Raw genomic sequence first — 14569 nt, 5'->3', positions numbered from 1 at the left:
CCAGATCCAAGGAGAGAGATCACAGAACCCACCTTCAATGGAGCAGTGTCAGTCACATTGTAGAAGAGCTTGGGAAGTGGGGTAAGTATTTTGGTGCAGCTATCTTTATAAAATACAGTCTGCCACAGGTAACAATTCAATAAATGGAGAGGGCTTGGGTAATGGTGCTTTGGTAGTATTAATAAGTCTGTTTTCCCCTAAGCAGGAACGTAGAATTAACAGGTGGACAAAAGAATCTGGAAACACCCAAGGGATGTTCAGGTTAGAGAGAAAGATTTAGATGATACGTTTAAGTCATGACACTGGATGAAATAACCTCAGGAAAGGAGGGAGATAGAACAGAGGGCTAAGAGGGGGGTAGGGAGGAGTGGCTGGTGAATGGGGAGGGATCAGATGAGTGAGACTTCCTGGGAAGCTCCAAGTAGAGTTTCAAGAAGGAAGGAATAGAATCACTTTTAACAAGCACCTTCTATGTGAGATTTAAATACTAGAAGAAAAAAAAAAACCTTCAATGCTTCATATATAGAGTGAGCTATGCATACGGGGGTCCCTCCCCTCAACAGAACATACAGAGAATTAAAGTATAGTTAAACAATTAAGTAAGCATTTACAGTGAAGTGTATTAAATGCTTGTGTGAGAAAATACTGGATATATAGACCAGGGAAAACCAAGGATGTCTTCCAGGAGGAGAAATAGCTCCAGCAACTCTGATCCTTCTGTACACTGAAGTATTCAACTTTATGATCTTACAACTCTTGTTTAGTTATGTCCTCACCATTTTACCTCTTGGATCCTGTCATTGCTGAAAGCATTCCCTTGCATAGGCCATCAACTCCCTCTTCTTTCCCTCTGTGGAACTTACCTTGCAAAACACAACCCAAGTGATATCCAGCTGTCCACCTGTTTGACGCATGGACCAGAGTAGTGGAATGTGCCTGGAAAAACATATGAGTGTGCTAACAGGTTTCACGTCAAATCCATGACCTTGTGTAGGGCTTTGGTATGACCCTGTGCTCTTTCCCTAGTCCATTTCCTTTCCAGCTGTCTTGATAACCATTCCAAAGCTCTTCACTTAAACCTCCTTCTACATTCTCATTTCCTGCCAGTGACCTTTGTTTTCTATTTTACTGAGAAAATCGAAATGATCAAAAGATAGTTTCCAGACCTTGAGGACATTATATTAAGGGAAATAAGCTACTCACAAAAAGACAATACTATGTGATTCCATGTATAGGAGATAGCTAACGTAGTCAAACTCACACAAATAGGAAGTAGATTGAACAGTGTCTGCCAGGGGGTAGGGGAGGGAAAAATGGAAGTTGTTCAATGAATATACAGTTTCAGTTTTGCAAGATGAAAAAGTTTTAGAAATCTGTTGCACAACAATGTAAATATATGTACACAACTGAACTGTACACTTAGAAAAGGTTAAATTTCATGTTATGCATTTTTTTAGCGCAATTAAAACAACAACAGAACTATAACTTTTAGTCTACGACTTGGTTCACTCTCATCTGGGAGCACTGTGCCCACCGCAGGTCTCCTGCCCCAGCCACGGCCTCCCCACCCAGCCGGGTGGTCCCCCACCAAGCACAGGTGCCTGTGGAAACAAACCAGGAATATCTGCACAGAGTTACTCCCCTAATAAAACCCAAGGCAGAAAGGCAAACATGTCTAGCATAAAGAGTCTCAGCTCTTATCTGCCGCCCAGAACTTCAGCAGAAATTTTCAAGTGAGACCATCACTGGGAAGAAGCTATGGGATTCCCCAACAAGGTTGGGGAAGATACAGAATGAAATCCACCCAGAGCAGGATGGGCTCAGCTTGGCATATGGAATGATGAAGATTGGCATTACTACCCAGAATCTATGCCAGTGAGCAGAGGAAAGGTGGCATGCATGCTGCCCAGGCTAGATAGAAACTAATGAGGCAGGACCCAATGCCACAAAGGCCTGGGAGAAAGATCAGAGACCTGCCTAGTTGACCCCTTTGCCCCCAGGTAGACTGAGGGGCCTCGGGGCCAGTTTGGGAGATTTAATGTTGAGCGGGACTCATGGCTCCATTCTTGGGCACCATTTCCTTCCCTGTCCTGACTCAACCAAAAGGACATTTAACACTTGTCAAAAACATCACTATGGAGTACTCCCTTTAGGTTGTCTGCTGATTCTATAAAGTCATTTGTGATTTCCTCCATGATCATCGATAGGGGGAAAAATGTAATTGCTGAAAATAATGAATAAAAATCAACACCTAAATAAGTGGTTTTTTGTAAATACCCATGTATGCAGGTTGTTTGCCTGCTGAAACAGCTCCATCTCAGAAATATAATACACATTTCGGAAATTATGTCCAGGGCCACCGGGGTTGGCTCAGCTGATTAAACACCTGCCTTTGACTTGGGTCATGATCCCAGGACCCTGAGATCAAGCCCCAGATCAGGGTTCCTACTTGGCGTGGAGCCTGCTTCTCCTTCTCCCCCTGCTTGCCTCTCTGCCTACTTGTGCTCTCTCCCTCTCTGTCAAATAAATAAATAAAATATTTTTTAAGAAGTCTAAAGAAGGGATGGTATAACCCAGGTGTTGGTAAACTTTTTCTGTAAAGTGTTGAATAGTAAATATTTTCAGATTTGTGGACAGGACATACGATCTCAGTAAATGAAAACAGATGGTGCCAAAAAGGCTGAGATAATTCTGTGACTTGACTATAGTCATAAAAACATGTTCCTGTTGATTATAAAAATATCTAACCATGTTCTAGAAAAGGAGATTTTATTTCACTTTCTCTCGAAAATGATTTGTGAATTAAATGCTAGTGAAAATGAAGGACTACTCCTAAACTACTCCCTAGTTGTTATAGAAAGTTATTTCTAATCTCTTTGTTAAGTATGAGACCCTTGGGTTGTTTTCTCCTCATAATTCATCTTGCCTTCTGAAGTATTATATATTTTAAAAATGTAATTAAACTCTAATAACTTTGAGATTGCATTGTAGAAATCCATGCTGCTTCTGCCCCTCACCCTACCTCCCACAGCAATGACTTAGATTAGTATTGAACTGGGCATGTGAACATTCTGGGGTATTTGATATTTTCCATTGCATAGAGTAATTTTTAAAGTCAAGCTATTGACAAATCTGGGGCCTCCACATAATTTCATAAACCAACCAACAACCCAGTAGGAAATTCTCTCTCTCTTTTTTTTCTCACTTTCCCATTCCTTTTTATTTTTCTTACTTTTTTTTTTGTTTCATATTTTTGTTAAACTATAGTTGACACATAATGTTACATTCGTTTCAGGTACACAACACAGTCATGCAACAGCTCTGTGTTACACGATGCTCGCCACAAGCGTAGTGGCCATCTCTCACCATACAACACTATGACAAAACCATTGACCATATTCCCTATGCTGTGTCTTTTATCCCTGTGACTCATTCATCCCATCACTGGAAGCCCGTGTCTCCCTCTTCCCCTTACCCATTTTGCCTTTCCCTCTACCTCTCTTCTCTGGCAACCATCAGTTAATTTGTTCTCTGTATTTGTGGATCTGTTGCTGATTTTCACTTAGCATAATGCCCCCTAGTTCCATCCATGTTGTCAGAAATGGCAAGAACCCATCCTTTTTATGGCTGAGTAGCATCCCATTATATTTATAAGATATACATCTTCTTTATCCATTCATTGATTGACAAATACTTGAGTTGCTTCCATAGCTTGGTTGTAAATAATGGTACAATAAATACAGGGGTGTGTATATCTTTTTGAATTAGTGTTTTTGGGGTAAATACCCAACAGTGGAATTTCTGGACCACATGATATTTCTATTTTTAATTTTTGAGGAACCTCCATAATGTTTTCCATAGTGGCAATATCAATTTACATTCCCACCAATAGTGCACGAAGGTTCCTTTTTCTCTACATCTTCTCCAATACTTGTTATTTCTTGTCTTTTTGATACTAGCCATTTTTACAGATATAAGTTTTTAATTTGCATTTCCCTGATGATTAGTGATGTTGAACATATTTTCGTGTGTCTCTTTGCCATCTATATGTCTTTGGGAAAATGTCTATTCAGGTCCTCTGTCCATTTTTTTTTTTGAAAGATTTTATTTATTTATTTGAGAGAGAGAGAGAGCATGTGCTGGTGTAGCAGGGAGCGACAGAAGGAGACAGAGAAGCAGGCTCCAGTTGAACGGGAGCCTAACATGGGGCTTGATCCCAGGACCCTGGGATTATGACTTGAGCCAAAGGCAGACACTTAAGTGACTGAGCCACCGAGGTGCTCCTGCCTGTTTTTAAACAGATTATCCAGAGGTTTTGGTGTTGACTTGTATAAGTTCTTTATATATTTTCTGTCTTAACCCCTATCGTATATATCATTTGCAAATATCTTCTTTCATTCAGTAGGTTGCCTTTCCATTTTGTTGGTGGTTTCCTTCACTGCACAAAACCCTGTTATTTTAATGTAGTCCCAATAGTTTATTTTTACTTTTATTTCCCTTGCCTGAGGAAACACATCTACAAAAATGTTGTGAAGGCTGATGTCAAAGAAATTACTGCATGTTTTTTCCCAGGATTTTTATGGTTTCAAGTCTCACATTTAGGTGTTGAATCCACTTTTAGTTAACTTTTGTTTATGTTATAAGAAAGTGATCCAGTTTCATTCTTTTACATACACCTGTCCAGTTTCCCCAGCCACATTTATTGAAGAGACTGTTTCTCCCTGTTGTATACTCTTGCCTCCTTTGTCATAGGTTAATTGACCACACAAGCATGGTTTTATTTCTGTGTTTTCTATTCTATTCATCTAGATGTCTTTTTTTTGGTGCCAGTATGCTATAATTTTGATTATTATAGCTTTGTAGTATACCTTGAAATCTGGGATTGTGATACCTCCAGCTTTGTTCTTTTTCCTCCTTTCTTTCTTTCTTTTCTTTTCTTTCTTTCTTTTTTTTTTTTTTTTTTTTTTCAGCTTTGTTCTTTTTCAAGATTGCTTTAGCTATTCAGGGTCTTTCCTGATTCCATACAAGTTTTAGCATTATTTGTTGTGGTTCTTTGAATAATAATGTTGGTATTTTGATAGAAATTGCATTGAATCTGTAGATTGCTTTGGGTACTATGGGCAATTTAACAATACTAATTCTTCCAATCCATGAGCATAGAATATCTTTCTTTGTGTTTATGTTGTCTTCAGTTTCTTTCATCTGTGTTTTTTACTCTTCAGAGTACAGGTCTTTCACCTACTTTGTTAAATTTATTCCTAGGTTTTTGTTATTTTTGGCATAATCATAGATAGAACTGTTTTCTTGATTTCTCTTCATTATTAGTGAAAAAGATTTCTGTATATTAATATTATATTCTGCAACTTTACTGAATTCATTTATTATTTCTAATGGTTTTTTTTTTTTTTTTGGTGGACACTGTAGGGTTTTCTATATATAGTATTGTGCCATCTACAAATAGTGACAGTTTTGCCTCTCCCTTACCAATATGGATACATTTTACTTCTTTTTCTTATCTGATTGTTGTGTCTAGGTCTTCCAGTACTGTTTTGAATAAAAGTGGACATCCCTGTGTTGTTCCTGATCTTAGAGGAAAATCTTGCAATTTTTCACCACTGAGTATGATGTTAGTATGATGTTAGTATGACTCTGGATTTCAGCTTAGGTCTTATCTCAGGGTCGTGAGGTCGAGTCCCACATCAGATCCCCCACTAAGTGGGGAGTCTACTTGAGATTTTTTCTCTCTGAACATTCCCATCTCTAAAATAAATAAATAAATCTAAAAAAAAAAGTTTGGTAGAATGCAATTGTAAATCCATTCAGGTCCTGGACTTTTGTGTTTGAAGAGTTTTTGAATTACCAATTCAATTTTGGTACTAGTTAGTAATTGCTCTCTTCAGATTTTCTATGTCTTCCTGATTCACTTTTAGAATATTGTATCTTGCTAGGAATGTATCCATTTCTTCCAGGTTGTCCAATTTGTTGACATATAATTTTCTACAGTATTTTCTTATAATTCTTTGTATTTCTATGGTGTTGATTGTTACTTTTCTTTCCTTTCTGATTTTATTTATTTGTGTCTGTTTTCTTTTTTGATGAGTTTGGATAAAGGTTTATCAATTTGGTTGACTTTTTCAAAGAATAAGCTTTCAGTTTCATTGATCTTTCCTTGGTGTGTGTGTGTGTGTGTGTGTGTGTGTTTAAATTTCTATTTCATTTATTTTAGCTTTGAACTTTATGATTTCTTTCCTTCAGCTAATCTTGGGCTTTGTTTGTTCTTTTCTAGTTCCCTTAAGTGTCAGGTTAGATTAATTACTAATTAATTAGGTTTTTCTTGTTTCTTGAGGTCTGTATCACTAAAAATTTCCCTCTTAAAACTGCTTTTGCTGTATCCCAAAGATTTTGGTCCAGTCGTGTTTCATTTTGCATTTATCTTCATGTGCTTTTTTATTTCCTCATTGACCCATTGGCTATTTAGTAGCATGTTGTTTTGCCTCCATGTGTTTGTGTTCTTTTCTAACTTTCTTGTGATGGATTTCTAGTTTGTATCATTGTGGTCAGAAAAGATGTGTGATATGATTTCAGTCTCCTTAAATTTACTGAGATTTGTTTTGTGACCTAACATGTGATCTATCCTGGAGGATGTTCAATGTGCCCTTGAAAAGAACGTGTTTTTTGCTGTTTTTAAATGAAATGTTCTGTATATATATTAAGTTATCTGATCTAATATGTTGTTCAAAGCCACTGTTTTCTTACTGAATTTATGCTTGGATGATCTATTGATTGATGCAGGTGTCATGTTAAATTCCCCTACTATTGTATTACTGTCATTTTTTTTGCTTTATATCTGTTAATATTTGATTTATGTATTTAGGTGCTTTCATGTTGGGTACATAGTTATTTATAATTGTTATATCCTCTTGTTGGATTGACCCCTTTATTATTATGTAATACCAAGGGCACTTTTTTAAGATTCCAAACTGAAAAGGAATTTTCATGGAGTGAGGGGGAAGCAATCAGCTTTTGGGGACCTACCTTTGAAACCTGGTCTTGCTCATATATGTGCTCTTTGTTCTTGAGACTTGCACTCTTACCTAAAGAGAAATAGTGTCAAATGACACGACCAGCAGTTTAGTAGAGTTTGATGTCCTTTATTTAAGGGCAAATAATGTATGGACTGGAGGAGTGCAGTGACTTAAAACACTCTTCCCAATGGATTTTGGCCAAGGGTGAGTATTATAAGTGGCAATGCATAAAGAGATTATGAATGGCTTAAGTTGCATATCTGACTTTATTCAGAAAGACGGAGGAACAAGAAAATAAATATAGAGCCCAAAGTTTGCTTGGCATTTGGGGATTGGCTGAGTAGACATACCACTGATCCTTGAAAGACACGGGTTAAAACTATGTGCATCCACTTACATGTGGATTATTTTGATAAATGCAGTACAGTACTTATTATTCTCTACAGTATTTTCTCTTTCTCATTCTTATTGATTCTTTCCTATTATACTTTTCTTATGATTTTCTTTAACTAGCTTACTTTATTATAAGACCATAGTATGTAATACATATAACATATAAAATATGTGTTAATCAATTGTTTATGTTATTGGTAAGGCTTCCAGTCAACAGTAAGCTATTAGTAGTTAAGTTATTGAGGAGTCAAAAGTTATACATGGATTTTCAACAGTGTGTGTGGGGGATTGGCACCCCTAAACCCTTTGTTGTTCAAGGGTCAACTGTACTGTGTTTCTGGTCAAGGATAGCATTTACAGGAACACAGACGTTTTGTTTGCTGACATGGTAGCTCAGACAGAGATGACTTTATTTTAGAAATTTACCTCAACGATAGCCAAGTGTTTAGAGACCCAAACACTAGAGTCAGACTGCCCAGGTTTGAACCCTGACCTAATGGAAAGAATTGGTATTTGCCATGTAGCTAAGTGATCAAATTTAACACCAATAATTGTTGGACAGTCTGTCTGTGGATACCTCTTACTGTAATGTCACATGAAGAACATAGCATTTTCTATGACAGATTCTTGCCAAAAATGTTTAACTCAAATCTAATTAAACCTCTGACTTATATCCAGTTAATAGGAAATACTAGACTTTGAAAACTAGTATCAGGAGAAAAAAATCATTCATAGCTCTTCTGTTCTCTTAAAAAAGTTAAAGTTAGGGGTACCTGGGTGGCTCAGTCAGTTAAGTGTCTGCCTTTGCCTTAGTTCATAATCTCAGGGTCCTTGGATCGAGCCCCATCTTGGGCTCCTTGCTTGGTCGGAAGTCTGTTTCTCTCTCTCTCCCTCTGCCCTTCCCCACTGCTTGTGCTCTCTCTCTCCTTCTCAAATAAATAAATAAAATATTAAAAGAAAAGAAAAAGTCAGCCAAAGTCATAGGGAAAAAAGCCAGGGAATATAACCAGTCACAGTATGTGAAATGTGATTGGGTGTTTGAATGAAAAACCCAACCATTAAAGGCTCTGAACTTGAATATGGGATGGCTTGATATGAAGGAAATGCTGTTAAATCTCTTCTATGTGAATATGTTATTTATGTAGGGATGACATGTCATGAGGTCTGCAGTATTAACATGGTTCAATGAAATATATACAGAAAGACAAGCAGATAAATCAAACATAGCAAAATGTTCAAAATTTTGAAGTCTGGATGGATGTATAGGTATCTGTTACATTATTCTTCCAACTTTTCTATATATTTAAAATCTGTCAAAATAAACATTTTTGGGGAAAAAAGACAGCTTCCACAGCTTTTACCAATACATTTACCTATATACCTGCATCTGTATCCAAATACTGTATTTTCACTATGGTTTGCATGATAGAATTTTATCCCGCATTTTATAGCCATTATCTCTAGTTTATAGGAGCTCATCACTTTCACCTACCCAAGGACATCTCGAGCAATTTTCCCTTCTCTCTCCCACTTACCCTCTGTTAGCTCCACACACCCTCCTCTCTACTAATACATTTATCCACTACCCTTTACACTACCCTCAAATCAATTCAATAGGGTACCTACTATGCACTGGGGATATAGTAATGAACAAAAGACAAAAGCACTGCTTTCATGGAGTTTCTTCTCTGGTTGATGAAGATAAATAACCCAGAGAGTAAGTAAACAAATGATGTAGTATGTAACAGGGAGTTAGGTAATAAGGAGAAAATAAAGCAAAGTAAGAAGGAGGTGGAGTATGTGTGGAAAGGTGTCCAGGGTTGCTGACAACCTATGTGGAAGCATGTACAGGCAGAACAAATCTTGCCCCAAATCATGAAGCTTGGCAGGCAGAGCCTGAGTTAGATATCAAGGCCTCATTTTACTCCCCCTGTCCAGGCACCTGTGCAAACATCTTGCACAATCATATGGGGTGGGGGGCTCTGGAAAATTTGCAATTTAAATAGGGTGGTTTTCAAATACCTTAGATTTTCCTATGGGCAAATGGGGAACTCTTGGTAGTTTGAGCAGAGAATAATATGATCTGACTTAGGGTTTAAAAGCATCACATTAGCTATCATGTTGAGAATGGGCTATAGGGGGACAAAGGTGGGAAGTAAGGAAATTAGAAAAATAATCCAAGTAAGAGAGAATATTGTCACAGATGAGATGTTAGTGAGGAAGGTGGTGTGGAGTGGTCCTAATTCTAAATATATATATATATAACTATATATATATATATATATTTACTATATATATATATTTATTTATATTTAATAGACATTAAAGGATCTATTGATGGAGTAAATACAGAGTGTACAAGGAAGAGAGGAGTCAAAGATGACTCCAGGCTTTGGAGACTGAGCAATCAGAAGGATGGAGTTTTGCTTTATCTGAGATGGAGAAGATTACTGATAAACCAGGGAGGAAGATCAAGAGATTGATTTTGGATGTTAAATTTTAGCTGCCTGTTAGAATCCAAATAGAAATGGGTATAGAATTCTGGAGTTTGTGGGTTTCAAAGAACTTCAAGGTTCCTTAAGAGTTGTTGATAGCCATTTTTACCATTTCTTTTTCTTTCATTCTTCTGTGAACCTGTGATGTAACAAGAAATATATTTATTTTTTGCCTTTAGTTCCTGGTACAAACCTCCTTAAACCCTTGGAATTTTCTGAGTGATAGGAGCCCCTTTTGGGCTTATGCTAATGAAATGACAGGGTGGTGCCCTTGGATAACTTCAAGATGGACCTGGTCACCAGAAAGACCAAGTGATTAGAGGGTTGAAACTTTCAGCCCCACCCACTGGTCCCTGAGAAGGGGGTAGGAGGGTGCTGACGATTGAGTTCTATACTCTTCAACAAGACTTGATAAACTTACGGGTGCACACATGCACGTTCTGGGAGGGTTGTACACTCCAGTTCCTTGGGGACAGAGGCTCCTATGCTCAGAAACTTCCTGGATCTTACTCCCTTCATCTAGCTGTTCATCTCTACCCTTATAAACTCCTTAATAACAAACTAGTAAATGTAAGTTAGTGTTTCTCTGGTATCTGTGAGCTGCTCTACCAAATTAATCAAACCTGAGTTGGGGATTGTGGGAACCTCCAATCTATAGCCAGTTGGTCAGAAGCACAGGTAACAACTGGGACTTGTGATAGGGGTCTGAAGTGGGGGGATGGGGTGACAGTTTTGTGGGACTGAGCTCTTGACTTATGGAATCGGATGCTATCTCCAAATAGTGTCAGAATTGAGTTAATTGTAGGATACCCAGTCACTATCCACTGAAATGTTTTGCGGTGTTGGAAAAAATACACTAGGCAACCTATTCTATACATTTACCCCCTATCACTCCTCTGAATCTGCTGATGTCACCTGTGACCTCCCACAGCAAAATCCAGTGGCAAATTTTTTTTTCATACTCAAAGAAAGCTATTTTAGCTACAGGAAAATTTGAAATCTTTACAAAGGCATGGTATCAGATTCATTTGACACAGAATATCATTTCTACCTTTTTGGGAAAAAATTTAACTTCACACTTTCCTGTTTCTCATTTCTCACTGGACACTCCTTCCTTCTCAGTCTGCTTTACTGGTTTTTCCACATTGTCCGAAAGCAAGTGTTGGAGGGCAGAGTCCTAGAGATCAGTCTTCAGACACTATCTCTTTTTTGGTGGTTGGGGGCAGGGAGAGAGATACTTTAAAATGGGCTTCATGCCCAGCACAGAGCCCATCATGGAGCTGGATCTTACAACACTGAGACCATGGCCTGAACCAAAATCAAAAGTCCAACACTCAACTGACAGAGCCACCCAGGAGTCCCTTGGAGCCTATCTCTTTACAGAGATTAACCTCCTAAGCAATCCTAACCAGACCGAAGTTTATCTCCAGTGCACATCTCTCCTCCAAGCCCCAGACACATGACTGCTGGACATCTTCACATGGATGTCTAACCTCAAATTCGAATTTATGGGTCCAAACGCAACCTCCTCCACTCTCTTCCTCCCCTGGAGTCCTACACATCTCAAATATAGCAACTCTATTTTCCCAGTTTCTCAGGTCAAAATATTGGAGTTCTCTTTGACTCCCTCTTTCCCCCCTCAGACTCATATCCAGTACCTCAGACACTCTTCAGATTTATTTCAAAACATGCCTTAATCCACATCTACCAGTACCATTCTGGTTCAGGACCGTTATCTCTTGGCTGAATTAAAGAACTGGTCTCCTAACTGGCCTCCCTGATTTTACATTTGCTGGGTGGCTCAGTGGGTTGGGCTGCTGCCTTCGGCTCGGGTCGTGATCTCGGGGTCCTGGGATCAAGTCCCGAGTCGGGCTCTCTGCTCGGCGGGGAGCCTGCTTCCTCCTCTCTCTCTGCCTACTCGTGATCTCTCGCTGTCAAATAAAAAAATAAAAATCTTTAAAAAAAAATAAAATGTAAGGATGACACCTATTTAGTCAAAACTTTACAAAGGCTTTTCACATTATTCAGAATCAAAACTCAAGGCCCTCTGATGACTAAGTGATGCCGAACTCCCCCTCCTCTGCCATCCCTGACCTCCTACTACTCCCCCCACCATCACTATGCTGCAGTCACCACCGGCCTCTGCTTTTCTCAAAGACATTAAGCATGCTTGTCCTCAGGCCTTTCACATTTGCTTTTCCTTCTTGAAACTCTGTTTCCTCAGGGATTTATATACTCTTTCCCTCACTTCCTTCAGACCTCTGCAAAAATGTCACCTTATCAGAGAGAGTCTTCTCCTAACCACTCATTATAAAGTCTGTCTCCCAACCATCGTTCTCTCTGTGTCTTGCCCTGCTGCATTTTTCTCACTAGTGCCCACTATTGTCTGACAGGCACTTTCTTATTTGTCTCTTTCCACTACAATGGAAAGTCTTGATGGCAGAGATGTTGTCTGTCTTTGTTTTTTGTTTTTACTATTGAATCCCCAACATCCAGGGAAGTGGTCAGCATATAGTTAGTTCTCAGTAACTAAGAATGAAGAATGACAGTGGCATGTGTCACAAGAGTGATAGCGGAGATACGTGGCAGCCAACCTCAAAGATGGCTCCCAATGAGCCCTCCTTCTGGTGTTCATGCTCCTGTATAAGCCCCTCCCATAGGCAGTAGAGCTGACTGAACTTGTGTAACTGTGGCAGAAATGACAATGCAGGGGCGCCTGGGTGGCTCAGTGGATTAAAGCCTCTGCCTTCGGCTCAGGTCATGATCCCAGGGTCCTGGGATTGAGCCGCACATCAGGCTCTCTGCTCAGCGGGGAGCCTGCCTCCTCCTCTCTCCCTGCCTGCCTCTCTGCCTACTTGTGATCTCTGTCTGTCAAATAAATAAATAAAATCTTAAAAAAAAAAAGAAATGACAATGCATGACTTCCAAGGTTAGGTCATAAAATATGTTGTGGCTTCTACCTCACCCAGCCTCTTGGATTAGTCATTGTCAGGGAAGACAGCATTGTGTCATGAGGATGTTTAAGGGGTCTACAGACAGGCTAGTGGAGGAGGAACGGAAGTGACTGCTGCCAAGCAGGATCACGTGAGGTTTAATTGTTTTAGGAGCAGATTTCGAACCCTAGTCAAGCTTTTAAGTGACTGCAACTTGAACAACATTGTCACTACAAATTAGAACCTAGGCCAGAACCACTTGACTAACCTGCTCCCAAATTCCTAATCCACAGAAACTGTATGAAAGGATACCTGTTTATGATTCCCATGAGCTGCTGAATTTGGGCAGTGTATTATGCCACAGCTACATGATCTCTTTGCCGGTTTTTCCTTGGGAATTTTGCATTTGCTTTCCCTTCTGCCTAAAACTCCATTTCGCTCAGGTAGTTTGACATCTCAATCTCTTATACCAGGCTTCTGCTAAAATGTCATGCTGTGCAGTTATGCACCAATCAGCAATGGATGCAGGATGTGTTTGAGATATCCAGGAGGTAGATATAACAAGATTTAACTGATTGGACATGAGGGATAGAGAGAGGAAGGAGTCAAAATGTTTCTCAAATTATTGGCTTGTGTAACTACACATTCCTGAATTTAGGGAAATACGTTTGGGGCAGAAATTATAAATTCAGTATTGGGCCTGCTAATTTTGAAATATCTAAGAAATAGCCAAGTGGAGATGTCCAGCATTCAAGTATATATAACATTTGCAACACAGAAGAGAGATTTGGAAATAAAGACCTTGGAATCAGGACCAGCTATCCAATTTGCAGTGCCCGTTGCAAACAAAACTTTGCAGGATTTCTTGTTCAGTGAGCACATGAAGCCCACCAGGAGCCAGATCCCCCTCCCACCAATTTGTAGGACTGATAGACCATGCCCTGGCTGATGGTAGAGAAGTGGAGCCAGGTATCTCCCCTTCCCCATCCCCATGGACTCTAGGCTCCAAACCGCGTTAAAGACACAGCCTCCCAGAGGATGCTTTTACTTAGGGCATGGGAAAGAGGCTCATTCCCACCGAGTCACACCCATTGGGTGACAGCACTATGAAACTGCTAGTATAGGGCAGGGATAGCTGCCTTCAGGCCCTGCCCTACAGCACCATGGGTGCATGAACATGACCCTGAACTTCCCTGTACCTGTGCTGAGGTGTTCTTTGTCCTAGTGGTCCTGGTTTTGGGTAGGGCAAAAAGGAGGGTGGGCAAGGCTGAGAAGCTGTCCCGGAGGGCAAAGAGGCAGTGCGAGGCAGGACTGTATGAGAACCAAGCACACTTCATTGTTTCATTGAACGACACATATGAAACAAAAATTCAAAGATAATGTTATTAAGAATTTAAACCTGCAACCACAGAGCATTAATGCCCCAAGCATTAAGTGCTTCTGAGTGCTGGGCCCTCTGTAAATCAGGTGTTGATGTGCTCATCAAACTGGCCCTGTTTGAATTAGATAGTAAACTCCTAAGACTGAATGAGTTCAACAGGGAAAAATGAGAAGAAAAAAAGACAGGATCAAAATCAGAGACGTACCAATATTCAAGGGATGGGCAGAGAAAGGGCATCCTGTGGTTAAGTGAGGGTTGTAATTCATCAGAAGACTAATAGAAGAGAAAATACTTGGTCTACCACTCTGACTTGGAAAAGCTTTGCAAATCCAATAACCTGGC

Source organism: Mustela putorius, unplaced genomic scaffold (genome assembly GCF_011764305.1).
Source record: "Mustela putorius furo isolate JIRA1106 unplaced genomic scaffold, ASM1176430v1.1 tig00537227_pilon_pilon_pilon, whole genome shotgun sequence".
In the NCBI taxonomy this organism is placed as follows: domain Eukaryota; kingdom Metazoa; phylum Chordata; class Mammalia; order Carnivora; family Mustelidae; genus Mustela; species Mustela putorius.
Note: the sequence above shows the minus strand (reverse complement) of the source record.